The sequence below is a fragment of the Bubalus kerabau genome, chromosome 1 (genome assembly GCF_029407905.1).
Source record: "Bubalus kerabau isolate K-KA32 ecotype Philippines breed swamp buffalo chromosome 1, PCC_UOA_SB_1v2, whole genome shotgun sequence".
NCBI classification, from domain to species: Eukaryota; Metazoa; Chordata; class Mammalia; order Artiodactyla; family Bovidae; genus Bubalus; species Bubalus kerabau.
This window is the reverse complement of record NC_073624.1, coordinates 237,321,694-237,335,716: the sequence shown is the minus strand read 5'-3', so window position 1 is coordinate 237,335,716 and position 14,023 is coordinate 237,321,694. Positions and strand designations below refer to the sequence as shown.

The 14,023-nt window shown below is 38.3% G+C and overlaps 1 long non-coding RNA gene across 1 annotated transcript; it reads left to right on the top strand.

The window, feature by feature from the left end:
* Window positions 1-3,187: 3,187 nt before the first annotated feature.
* Window positions 3,188-13,795, top strand: LOC129642265 (uncharacterized). Its single transcript, XR_008709582.1, has 4 exons — window positions 3,188-3,236; window positions 7,921-7,993; window positions 8,835-8,871; window positions 11,115-13,795. It is a non-coding gene; the product is annotated as an uncharacterized LOC129642265 (long non-coding RNA).
* Window positions 13,796-14,023: the final 228 nt, after the last annotated feature.

Below are 14,023 nucleotides of genomic sequence, written 5' to 3'. Positions count from 1 at the left end.
AGTGATAGAGTGGCAATTATGATTATTACTTAGAATGTCTAGAAGTATGTTTAACTGAATACATAGGAAACTTATCTGACCTGAAAATGTTCACATGCATATCCATATTTTTCTAAATTAAATGGACCAGCTTTGTTTTCAACTTATTACTTGGCTCACTTCCCTGGACAGAGCCTTAAAAGTATTAAATACAAAGTAAGCTGGTCCAGACCAAATTAGTCACCTGTTTATGTTTCCTCCAGAAACTACACAGAGCCATGAGGCTCCTCTGCTGCCTTGTCGAGCTTTCATTCCATGTGGGCCCTTTGAGATGGGTTGAGGACATGGACACCAGCATCACAGAGGCATGCCCCACTGAGATTCTGCTATTCCACCCCTTAAGTATTCCCTATTCTCCCTAATTTGGGCAGCTCTATATTCTTTGGGATGTAAGATTTGTCTGTCTTTCCTGTGATGGAGAAAGATAATGCTGAGTCCTGTCATCTTTCCCAGCTAACTCTGTTACCCATAGTGGTAAATTTGGGGAGTGTCACATGTGAACCCCTTTGTAATGCAGAATTGGCTTGTGTGTCCTTGCACCTGTGAAGCATCCAAGCAAGGTTAGGCTTTGCAAGACTCCTCATGCATATGACTCATCAGGAGTTGCTAATCTGTAGCAGACACCAAGTATGGCCTACCTTTTGCCAATCATTCAAGGAAACTCTTAATTGAAAATGAACATGCAGTGGAATCCAGAATGCTGCCGCCGCCGCCAAGTCGCTTCAGTCGTGTCCAACTTTGTGTGACCCCATAGACGGCAGCCCACCAGGCTCCACTGTCCCTGGGATTCTCCAGACAAGAACACGGGAGTGGGTTGCCATTTCCTTCTCCAGTGCATGAAAGTGAAAAGAGAAAGTGAAGTTGCTCAGTCATGTCTGATTCCTAGCGACCCCATGGAGTGCAGCCTTCTAGGCTCCTCCGTCCATGGGATTTTCCAGGCAAGAGTACTGGAGTGGGTTGCCATTGCCTTCTCCAGGGACTCAGAATGGGACCAATTTAAATTGGGATTAGCTAATAGTTACATTTGGTTTTGAAAGTGGAATCCTTGGTGTGAACTCAAAATCAAAAAGAAAGCAGATTAAAATACAGATAAGAGCAGTTGGAGCAATTGCACCCCACACTTTTAGGCTAAGAGGAAGAACAAAGTAGGAAATGGGAAATCATTCTCTAAAATATGGCACTACCACCTGGTCAAGTAGACTTGGCAGCATGGAACAGACATTGCAGCAGCTGTGTCCCCACGACTTCTGTGACTGCTGCTGTCTTGACAGCATCTCTGAAGCCCTTCAGGCAAATCCTCACAGTGCCCGAGTCACACTTCAGTGAATTAAAGCCTCACAAAGCAAGCAGTGTTAGTCTGGAAGGAATTTTGGTCACCATATGGCCTGCCACCTACCTTTTCAGACAAATGTGCCAATAAACTGTTGTACGTTATTTCACTTAATTCTTTCAGGGCAGGTTTACTTCTTGCCATTGCCAGACTGGGAAGGACCTTTAGTTCTGCTTTGGAGCCAAGCAGCTTCCAATTCAACTGCCCGTCCATGGCAGTTTCAAGCTGCACACCCATGGGCAAGTTGTTTCATTCCTCACTGCAATTTTGTAAGGAATGAAGGACAGGATATTTGAAAGTCCATTGCATGGTGTCCACCCCACCCCTCCATTGCTCCTATCATTATATAACAACATAATAGTATAGATAGTATAGTTGATATTTTTCTAATATGCTATTAAGCACCTTACATTCATCATCTAATGTGACTACTTTCTGAAACAGGTACTATCAACAGCTTGCAGTTCAAGGTTACCCAAGTTAGAAAATTATACATTTGCATGCATACATATGTAATGTACATGTAAAGGACCTTAATCAAGGTCACATTGGTAAGGGACATTGTCAACACTGAAGTCAAATTTTATCTGACTCAAATCCTTGGTGTTTAAAACATCACCCATTCTGTAGAGTGCTTAGTATAGAATAGATACTCAGTAAAGAGAGAATTCTGTATTTGACCTGTAGTTGCTTAGGAGGGTCAACAGTATATGTTCTGTGTGACAAAAGAGATATTTCAAAACACTATTAAAATCTGAATATTCAAAACTTTAAGACATAATATGTATATGGATACTACTTAAAACTTTAATATACAAACACATTATATTACAGGATATTGTTATATTTATGATATATGTTATCTCAGCCCCAAGGCCAACATAGGATAACTATATACATATATATATAGTATATATATAAATATATACACACTATATACACTATATTTGTCTTGGGGGCTGACATAACATGTTTTTTATAGCACTTTTGGATCAATATCTGGGCATACTGGCACATAATGTAGGAGTTGGATACCACCTGTTTGGGATATCTTAGTGCATTTCACTCATATTTTAAATGTAAAACCAATGTAACATCCATTTTGCACAGGGTAGTTCTGCTCTTTGGTATGCAATGGCTTCTGAGCACTTCATTGGCAGTTGTGAAAAATCTGACTACCTACCTTAAATGGTAATTTTTAACCTAGCTCTGAGAATGGGCCACTATGTCTCCTTGAAATTGTAGGTAAACTTTCTGTGAACCTGCACCTTTTTCCATAGAGACAAAAAAGGGTTTCATTTTGGAAGGGACCATGATAAAATGCGGAGAAGGCAATGGCACCCCACTCCAGTACTCTTGCCTGGAAAATCCCATGGACGGAGGAGCCTGGTAGGCTGCAGTCCATGAGGTCGCTAAGAGTCAGACACGACTGAGCGACTTCACTTTCACTTTTACTTTCCTGCATTGGAGAAGGAAATGGCAACCCACTCCAGTGTTCTTGCCTGGAGAATCCCAGGAACGGGGGAGCCTGATGGGCTGCCGTCTATGGGGTCACACAGAGTTGGACACAACTGAAGCGACTTAGCAGCAGCAGCAGCAGCATGATAAAATGGTTAAGACGCACAGGTTGCAGGTTAAATTAATAAAAGTCATTGACTTGGTATAACTCTTGCAGTGCCTACAGTATCTGGCCATATGATTATTCAACTTTTCTCATTCATTACCAGATGACAATGTGAATACATTGGTGTTTGCGGTGAAAATTTAATATTTCTTTATAATTCTAATTAATTTTCCTTCTTGTTTAGCAGGTGGGAATCACACTGTGATAAAGTTTCCAAGTGCTGTTTGTTGTAGCATTCAAACTGTAAGCATATTCCTTTCTATTTTTTTATCTGGGTTCACTTGTATGTCTCCCTGGAAGCAAGTTACATTTAGAGATTATTATTTGTAAAGCTAGACTAGTCCACAGATTGATTCTTTGTAATCCATAAAACAAAGTAAGAAATGAATCTGACTCTTAAATAGGGATACTTTGTGCTCAGTTACTGGGTCATGTCTGACTCTTTGCAACCCTATGGACTGTAACTTTCCAGGCTCCTCTGTCAATAGGATTATTCAGGCAAGAATACTGGAGTGGGTTGCCATTTCCTCCTCGAGGGGATTTTTCTGACCCAGAGATTAAACCCGCAAATTTTGAGTCTCCTGCATTGGCAGGCAGGTTCTTTAGCACTGAGCCACCTGGGAAGCCCAGAGATGCTTTAATTAATTTAAAAAGTTTTATATAGATGCACTAGTTTGTTAGAAACACCTGAAAAATGGTATACTCTACATACACACACACATGACACAAACACGTATACACACCCACTACAGACTTTCTCCTGGCCAGAAAATCAGGGAAAAAAGAAAGAATTAATTCAAGGATAGTGAGTAACATTACTACCAAGGAAGACTGTGATCCTTGTTAGAGAAATAACATGCCTTGAAGTGATGTGGTGGAATGGGACCAATCCCAACCCAAAATTTTATGCCAATGAAAATGTGCTTGCTTAAATATATGCCCCTAATATCTTTTTCCAAGTTATTTGTCCTTCTAGACAGAAATTTTGAGGCCACGGCTAAGTCTTTCTATGTATAATCCTCCCCGTATGATGACTTATTAAGGTCCTAAGGTCTTGAACAACTTTGTGATTCTGTAGGATGTTCTCATACATTTTCACAGTTAGCTTGAGAGAAAAATCTAAGGAGTTCTAGTCTCATGAAGTTCATCAAAGCCTCATCTTTGAAGAATTCTTTGAAGAATTTATTAATAGGTTGTTTTCTTTTGGCTCCTTTGGGTGAAACAACTTTCCTTTTATTGTGTGCAAATAACTCTTAGAAGCAATAAACAAAAAGAGTTTAGATATGAAGTAACCCTGATCATAAGTGGTGAGTAATTGCAGCATGGCCATTGTAAAAGTCCAGCTCAAGAAAATGGGGTTATTTAGTATGAGATCAAATGGCCTATGCTGCATACCTTAGTGACAATATGAACACCACGACAAGATTTTAATCACTTTCATGGTATGGGCACTGATTGATCTGATGGATATGGACAGAATTTGTTTATGCCTGTTAAATAGCAGAACTGCCACCATGTAAGTGACTGTTGTTACATAGTCAGATTATGCTGGATTTAAAAAAGAAACAAGTATACTAAATGATGAGATTGTTTTTGCCTGCCAGACAGGTATGTGTAGCAGAAAGTAAAAGCTATATCTGGGCTTCCCTGGTGGCTCAGTGGTAAAGAATCCACCTGCCAATGTGGGAGACATGGCTTTGACATGGGAAGATCTGCTAGAGAAGGAAAAGGCAACCCACTCCATTATTCTTGCCTGGGAAATCCCTTGGACAGAAGAGCCTGGCAGGTATACTCCATGAGGTTGCAAAAGACTTGGACTCAACTTAGTAACTAAACCACAACAACCCACAAGCAATATAGAAGCAAGTTGCAATCAGATCAGATCAGATCAGTCGCTCAGTCATGTCTGACTCTTTGCGACCCCATGAATCACAGCACGCCAGGCCTCCCTGTCCATCACCAACTCCCGGAGTTCACTCAGACTCATGTCCATCGAGTCAGTGATGCCATCTAGCCATCTCATCCTCTGTCGTCCCATTCTCCTCCTGCCCCCAATCCCTCCCAGCATCAGAGTCTTTTCCAGTGAGTCAACTCTTCGCATGAGGTGGCCAAAGTACTGCAGTTTCAGCTTTAGCATCATTCCTTCCAAAGAAATCCCAGGGCTGATCTCCTTCAGAATGGACTGGTTGGATCTCCTTGCAGTCCAAGGGACTCTCAAGAGTCTTCTCCAACACCACAGTTCAAAAGCATCAGTTCTTTGGTGCTCAGCCTTCTTCACAGTCCAACTCTCACATCCATACAGGACAACAGGAAAAACCATAGCCTTGACTAGACAGACCTTTGTTGGCAAAGTAATGTCTCTGCTTTTGAATATGCTATCTAGGTTGGTTATAACTTTCCTTCCAAGGAGCAAGCGTCTTTTAATTTCATGGCTGCAGTCACCATCTGTAGTGATTTTGGAGCCCAGAAAAATAAAGTCTGACACTGTTTCCACTGTTTCCCCATCTATTTCCCATGAAGTGGTGGGACCGGATGCCATGATCTTTGTTTTCTGAATGTTGAGCTTTGAGCCAACTTTTTCACTCTCCACTTTCACTTTCATCAAGAGGCTTTTGAGATCCTCTTCACTTTCTGCCATAAGGGTGGTGTCATCTGCATATCTGAGGTTATTGATATTTCTCCCGGCAATCTTGATTCCAGCTTGTGTTTCTTCCAGTCCAGCATTTCTCATGATGTACTCTGCATATAAGTTAAATAAACAGGGTGACGATATACAGCTTTGACAAACTCCTTTTCCTATTTGGAACCAGTCTGTTGTTCCATGTCCAGTTCTAACTGTTGCTTCCTGACCTGCATACAAATTTCTCAAGAGGCAGATCAGGTGGTCTGGTATCCCCATCTCTTGAAGAATTTTCCACAGTTTATTGTGATCCACACAGTCAAAGGCTTTGGCATAGTCAATAAAGCAGAAATAGATGTTTTTCTGGAACTCTCTTGCTTTTCCCAATGATCCAGCGGATGTTGGCAATTTGATCTCTGGTTCTCTGCCTTTTCTAAAACCAGCTTGAACATCAATAGGCAGTAGCAAAATCATGGGCTTTTTCGTGTCTTGACTTGAAGGTGTCACAGTGTCTCCCAGGTGTCCTGAAAACCACACAGCATATATTCTGTCCCAGTACTAAATCAGCTTCCTGCACTCTACCTTAAGCAGGGAACTGAGCCAGTATGCGAAGATGCATAAGAAAAGATGTTCATTGCTGCTATTTATAATCATGAAATGTTATAAACAACCTAAATGTTCAATAATGAGATTAATTCCTTAGTCAATTAAGCATGCCCTCTTATGCCCATTAACAATGTTGTCACTGCAGTGTATTTACTGACATGAGAAAATAGTATCAATTGTTAAGTGAAAGAACTAACTTTTAAAATAGTGTAGGGACTTCTTTGACGGTCCAGTGGTTAAGACTTCACACTTTTTATACAGACGTCACAGGTTTGATCCCTGGTTGGGGTACTTAATTCCCACATGCTGTGTGATATGGCTATATATATATATATATACAAAAATAAATGAAATTCTGTATATGCTGTAGTATATATTGAATATGGTCACTATTTCTGTTAGTAGAAATATTGGAGAAATAAAATTCTAGAGGAGTATATTTAATGAAAAATGATGATAGTGGCTTTTCTGGATGTTGGAATTATGATTGATTTTTGTTTTTCTCTCTGAGCCGCATATTCTAAAATGAACCTGAAAAGTTTATATAACATAATATTTTTTTAAAATGAAGCAAAGCCTGCTTCCTGTCATCCCATATTCCATCCAACCACTTTACCCCCAACAAGTAAGGTGATAACACAGCTTTTTCCTTCCAAGACACTGGTCATTCCCCCTTTAAGCAAGGATAGCTCAGAGGCTAAATCACCCTCATCTGTATTCCTCATTTTGTTCATCAGGAACTACATAATGTACCTTTCCCAAGAACCTTATTTAATCTGCTAATGACAGAGAAACAGAGGTTCAAAGGGGTTAAATAGCTTTAGCAACTAAGTAAAAGTTAAGCTGAAATTCTGGCTCCAGAGTTTAAACTCTAACACAGGAAGAGACTTTGGACTTAATCTTTTTCTCTGGTCTTCCACTCTTTTTCTGTTAAGATACCTTCCCTGCAGGACATCTTTAGGATTAGGATTAAGTTATATAAAGGGTCGAACATGATGCCTGGTGTATTTTGGGGTTTACCACAAGAGGTGATTCCTTATAAGCCACACCAGGAGGCTTAAATAAAACTGTATTTTTTTCCAGTTGTGCAGAATTTTAATTGTTAAGCAGAACCATGTATATGAGCAGCTACTTCAAGTCTACTTATAAAAAAATGTACAGAATCTTGAATTCTAGGTTAAAAAAAAAAAAGAGTTCTCTAACAAAAGGCCAAATTCAGTAACTGAGCACATAAATGTAATACCACCATATTAACTTATATACAAACAAAAATTGTTTTCTTTTCTAATATCATAAGACAATTATATATGAAAATACCTTATTAATTTAAAAAAAATGTGTAATTTACATATAGTAAAGCAGACTCATTTGAAGCTTATAGTTTGAATTTTGTCAAATGTATACACATCTGTAAATACTACACCAAGAAAGATATACAACATTTCTACCATTTCCAAATACATTTTGAATTTTAAATTGTCTTAGAATTTCCCCATATGGTTATAAATTCAGATCATTTTGGTCTCACCCCTCATGATCCAGAACTAACCAAATATTAAAAAGATAAATGTGTCTGGGTACATTATTTTCAGAAAGGTTTTCTGTCCATAATTCTAACAAGATTTTTTTTTTTTTTTTTATCTGCTGATGTTTCATTAACCTGTGGTGCTGGCACATGATCCATGGATGATCGCCAATAAGGGAATCTACATTGGAATCTCTGTTATTGTCGTGGTATTATTGCTCATGGTTTTGGTATTCATGATTAGCAAAAGTAAGTCACCTCAGGACTGTGCCTACGGGGGTATTCTTGAGATAAGCTGCCTGTAGTCCTACATCTCACACGATTTCAATTTCACACAACTTCCTTGATTATTTCCTTGTTCCTTTTTAATCTTAAAACTATTTTCCCATAAAGAGAAACATTATATTTGAATTCTCCATAGGAGAAATTAAATATGGGGAATTAGCACTGGTTGGGTAGAGTTGGGATTTGGAAGTCAATAAACCAGTATAATATATAAGATCTTTTCACTCCTCTTTTTCTCATTCTCTCTAGAACCAACTTCTGTCCTTATAGGAGGTAAAATTGTTGAGGGTTTTACAGCACCCACTTAACAGAAGAAGCTCATGAGACTTTAGGAGGGCACCTGATTTCAGAGCTAGGAGGAGAGCAAAGGGTTTCACAAGAGTCCTCCGGTGCCTCCTGGTCTCCTTCCACCAGTTGTGTGTGTGTGTATAAAACCTGTCATCTATGGGAGAAAACAATGCCCCATTTTAATTACACTGAAATATGATCATATTAAAGTAAGCTAGGGCATATGGATGAATATACTAATTATAATAAACACAAGATACTTTACACCAAGGGGCTTATTTGACTCCTAGAGATTCAAGAAAAGTTAACCTGGAGTTATCAGAGAATGGTCCAGATTGATTTGTTTTCCCTTTTTTAAAACATTCTTTCTGTTAACTTTTTTAGGCTCTGATGTCCATACAGATTTTGTTCATATTAAAGTAATAACAGAAATAATATGCTTGTTTGATTAAAAAAGAAATCTTGTGAACTCTTTGGCTTACAAGTTTAATTTTCTCTTCATTTTCCCACAATTTAGGATCTCTTTGCCTGGGTAACAAGATGAGGCTACTATGGTAAGATTGAAAGATTTTTTGTCAATGCTTTTTGATGTTCTTACTCTGATAAAAATGTGGAAAATTTCTTTGTTCCTTTCCTCTTTTTCTTTTGAGCTCTCCATTTTATACTCTAGGATTCTGAAAAATCTAGTTTATTGAGTACCTCCACAGCTGTCCGACCTTCCAGTAATGATTTTAGCCTCTCTATTTCCCTGAAATTGTGCCAGAATTGCTACAGAAAAGCACTTCTCACCGTACCTGTTAAAACAAGAGACTACATTGCATTTTGTTTGATGGACCATTTGAATGAGTTGTTTGGTTTGTTATTTGACTTCATTCAGTGCTTTGTTTATTGAATTCTTATTATATTCTCTGAAGAGATGAGAAGAACAGACAGAAACATATAAATGAATAAGCAGGAAACTTACAGAACTTCCAGAGAAATACCATGGGGAATACAGAGACAGACAAGAGACTATGTGAGTGGCCCCAAGGGAGCAGAAGGCAGCTCTGCAAAGATCTGGAGGAAGACAGCTCCAGGCTGAAGATGCACAAAGGCAGCAGCCTCCAAAACATAGTTCGCAGCCTTGCCCTTTGTTCCATACCCAGCCTGCTCTGCTCAATTACATTAGCTGTGTGGCCTCATAGGCCTTAGAATTTACAGTTGTGCAAATCTATCCCTCTGGCCAATGAAAAGTTAAATCCTCTTTGTATACATCCCTGTAGTCATTTTCCCAAACACCTGTAAAGGTGGGAACCCACTACCTACTTCCAACTTCCAACCCACTTCCTACTTCCTGCTTCGTCTGGTCCAGTTTAGGCTTTAAGCAAGGTCTTTGATAAAATCCATCCCTCTTAGGCTGCCATCCATTACTCCTAGTTTTCCTTCTTTGGATGTTTGTACACAGCCTTCTTTATGTATGAGTTAATCACATGATCCAGTCCATAGAACATGCCTTGAACAGTCCCCAGCATATTGCAAGTGTTCCATAAATGCTGGCTTTTTATTGCAGGCATGCCCTTCACAGCAATAAACCTGTGAGACAGGCACTTGTATTAATCTCAGGTTACAAATTGGAAAATAAGTTTAGAGATGTTAAGTGGCACCCAAGGTCACATCACACAGCAGGTAAAAGATTCCATCTTAGGTCTCTTAGAGTCCAAAACCCAGACTTTGAGGAGTTTTTGACTATCTGCTTCCAAGAATGGAGAAAAGAAATACTCCCTATGGACCGAAAAGTATGAAAAATAGCGTCCTCTTAGTTCATTTTTGTCCTTTCACTGTTAAGGTTTTTTTTAAGGTTCACTTTTTATCTCATAATTAGAAAAGAAAATATTTATTGCAGAAAATAATGTATAATATAGACAAGCAACACAAAACAAAAAGGAAAATTTCCTCATAATTTTATTTTTGGAGGAGCTATATCACATTGACTTATTTTGAGCTACCAACACTTAAACTGTTTCCACAAATGTATAAGTAATTCATTTAAAGATCAGAGTTTAATGAAAATTCAGCGCCTTACATATTATTTCTGGGAAGGCTTAGGTAATAAAAATTGTGACTATATATACATCCTAAAAATGCAGCGATATCAAACCTCCACAAATGACCTTTTCATGTACTTGGTATGTGAGTGTACATGTTACAAAATCAAGTAACCCATGACTTTCTAATTTTCCACATAAGACATGGTAAGATTTTTGACTCCATGATCCAGTGCAGATTTATGTGGAACAATACTGTTTTATTATATCCAGTAGCTCTAATATTTTTTATACTTAGATATATATATATATATATATATATATATATTCACCTTAAGTATAAGATATAGATGACTGAATAGATTTAATTTAACCCTCACTAAATATTCTCAGTCTGCAGTTGGAAAAACACCAGCCAAACCAGTTCCTGACCATCTTTTGAGAATGTGCATCCTAGTTTAATACTTTAATTTGAGGCCTGATACTAGTCTTCTTAGATTTTTCATTTTTTTATTCTGTGATATGAGTCTCTTGACAGATACCAATTTCAGGGTTTTTTTTTTTATTTATTTTAATGACTGCTGAGGTTTCCCACCTCATTATTAAGACTTTCCTGTAACTTCATATTCACAACTCTGAAAGCTTTCATTCCATAGGCTATGGAATTGGCATCTGGGAAATGCAAATACCTAGTCTTGCCTGAACATAAACAACTGTGCAGCTCATGCTTGAGAAGTGGTGCTTTTCTCTTACTCGTGTTATTCTTTCTGCAGTATGATTCCATTGAAAGATTCTCACATTGGAGCTTTGAAAAATGCAGCCATGAAGCCGGTCCGAGCAGAAGACAACATCTACGTTATGGATGAAGTTCTCTAAGTCACGGGTTGAGATCTGGTGGCCTTCTAAGGTCTTATGTCCTTCACTGTAGAAGATAGTGACCAGATATCACCATGTCAGAGTCCTTTCAAGCAGCAGGACAGTTTTTTGGTCAGTTTCCCATGGCATTCCAAGGAGTCAGGGATATTGGGTAGAGTGGGGCTAGCTCATCTGTGCACAGTCAACCTCTGTCACACAGTCCTAATTTTTTATACTAAAAGTGGCTCAATCTTTCTGGTCATTGGAGATCCCTCTCCAAAACATGAAATGTACTCTTTAGAATTGTACATTCTCTTTAGACCCTATGAATCCTGTTATCCCATCAAGAATTCTCATTGAGAAGACAGATAACACACTTCTACCTTGGTTAACAAACTGTCAAGAAATGAATACAGCTTAAAATCAGCAAACCCAGCTTGGGACTAAAGGACTTAACATGAAAGCATCTCATGATTCTTTTTTCTATTTAAGTGACTCCAAATGTTAGATTCCTGAGGACCTCAAGGGTTTCAAATCATGGGATTGTACTGATTTTTATTTACCCATTGGGAAAATAGAAGTGAGTGTGATTTTGCCATTATAGATAGATCTTGTTTCTCAGGGCTCTGGAAATAGAAGGCATTAAGTGCTTTCCCTGGGACCAGAATGGTATTTTAGCAGTTAGAAGAAGATAAGGAAGTGAGTGGTCCATGGAGACAGCAGGGGAAGAAAATCCATTGCCATGTGATTCACGCTATTTCTGCTACATTGGTACTACAGTTCTAGGTGTTTATGTAGACAACTGGTAGGCTCTGATGGAATCTTAAGAATGTGGCAGAGCAGAAATAAATATAAGGGAAAAGGAGAGGGGCAGAGTAGCAAAAAAGGCTTTTTGCCTTAGAAAAGCGAGTTTGCAAATATAGTAGTGTTGTTTGAGAGTGCTAACCAGTTTCCACCAAAAGGCTAAATTGTCCTCAGACCACTTTTATTCTTAAAATTCTTTTGGAAGGATAAGGGGTCTTTTCTGTATTGAATTAATTCCCATGTTGTATCTTTTTCACATCTCAATTAAATTTTTTTTTTTCCAGAAAAGTTAGCCAAAGACTAAAAGTAAGGATGTTTTAGTCACTATGAAGCATTTCTACATGAACAGTTAAGAAGGCTGGAAAAGAACTTCGCTTTGAATAAACCCTGACATAACTCATGCTTGAGTTATTTAGGGGGTGTTCAGAGTTACTGACACCAAAGTGGTCCATGAGGGCTGGATGGTTGTTTTTGAAGGCAATGGCTTTCACACTTCTGTGGAATTCTCAGAAATTAATATGACTATGAATAAACATTGTTTGGGCAAAGAAGATTGATAAACATTGTATACTAGCTTTCACAAATGGGACAGGACTGATAGAGTTTAAAAAATTATGTTCCAACTACGATGTTTGTTTCTTTAATTCAAGAGAATATGCATAACCATAGAGATCTGAAATTAATGCCCCAAATTGTAACTTGTCAGGAAAGCCCTAGCAACACTGGGTGGCATCCCTATGCAGCCAGGGCCCATCAGATGCTCAGCATCCTTCAGCCCTTGCCTCACCTACAGCCTCATGTTGGTACCTGCTTTGTGTCTTGTGGACCTTTGAACTTATGATTCATGCTCTATTCTCCCTTTCCTTCCTGGACTTTTATGATGGCACTTTACAGGTTTGGAAATCTTCTTAATGTTGTTTCATCCAGCATTTCCAAAATTTGTTTGAAACCCCTGAGCATAGAGACTCCTGGCATACCCAGTAGCATTCAGTGGAACAAGACCTGGGGCGTGGGAGAAAGCAGGTGGTACTCAGAATTAGAGACAGAACTTGAGTTCTAATCCTAACTCACACCAGTAATATTTGGGTAACATTATGGTAAATCCTTCCTTATGCCTAAATTTTTAATATATTTTTAAACAAAGTATAGTGAATTTACAGTGTTGTGCTGATTTTTTTTTTTACACATATTACAATTATTTACACACACACATTGGTATTCAGTGGTAATTCCAGTGACATTTCTTTCGGGGAGAAAGATAAAAGTGAAAAACACTATAGAAATGCAAGGTTTTGTGTGTGTTTGTGTGAAGTCTGTAGTGATAGGAAGGAGATCTACCATCAGTGTTCAGTAAATAATTTCAATAGTGTTGCAAATCTCTTGGTATATGGTCCCTTTTTATTATTTTTTGAATTACATTTCTGTTTTGGAAAAGTCTATACTGGGTAATTTGGCTATTATCTTATACTGTGGAAAAATTTGTTTGTAACTAAGGGGAAGAATGATTTATAAGGAGGGAAGGGAGGTATTTAGTTAATACTAAATTATTTTCTGTATATATACCAATCATATAGACTTGCTTTTGATCTTTTGAGATGATGAGCTTATATTTTATACAGTTGATCTTGGGGCACTAGGAAACTGGTATATTAATAATTAAAATCATATATTTGAACTTAGAAAATTTTGTGTATCTTTAAAAAGTAGATGAACCAAGCTTTCACTAATGGCTATGAAGATAATTTATGAGTACATGAAAGTGTGAGAGACTCCTCGTCACGACTTTCATTCATATGTACACTCATTAATTAAACACACTTTTGTTTTCATTTTGGAAACTGACTTGTATTCTTATTTTCATCATTTACTTGAGGCCAGGCATCTTCAACTCTCTGTGAAGCTCTGGGCTTCACAGGACAAGGGCAAGTGGGACCAGAGATGAGAGTCAAGGTGCCTGGAACTCCTCCAGGTGCTGGGGATGGAGCAGGGAACAACCCTGACCTCCAGTTCCCGAGAAACTCCA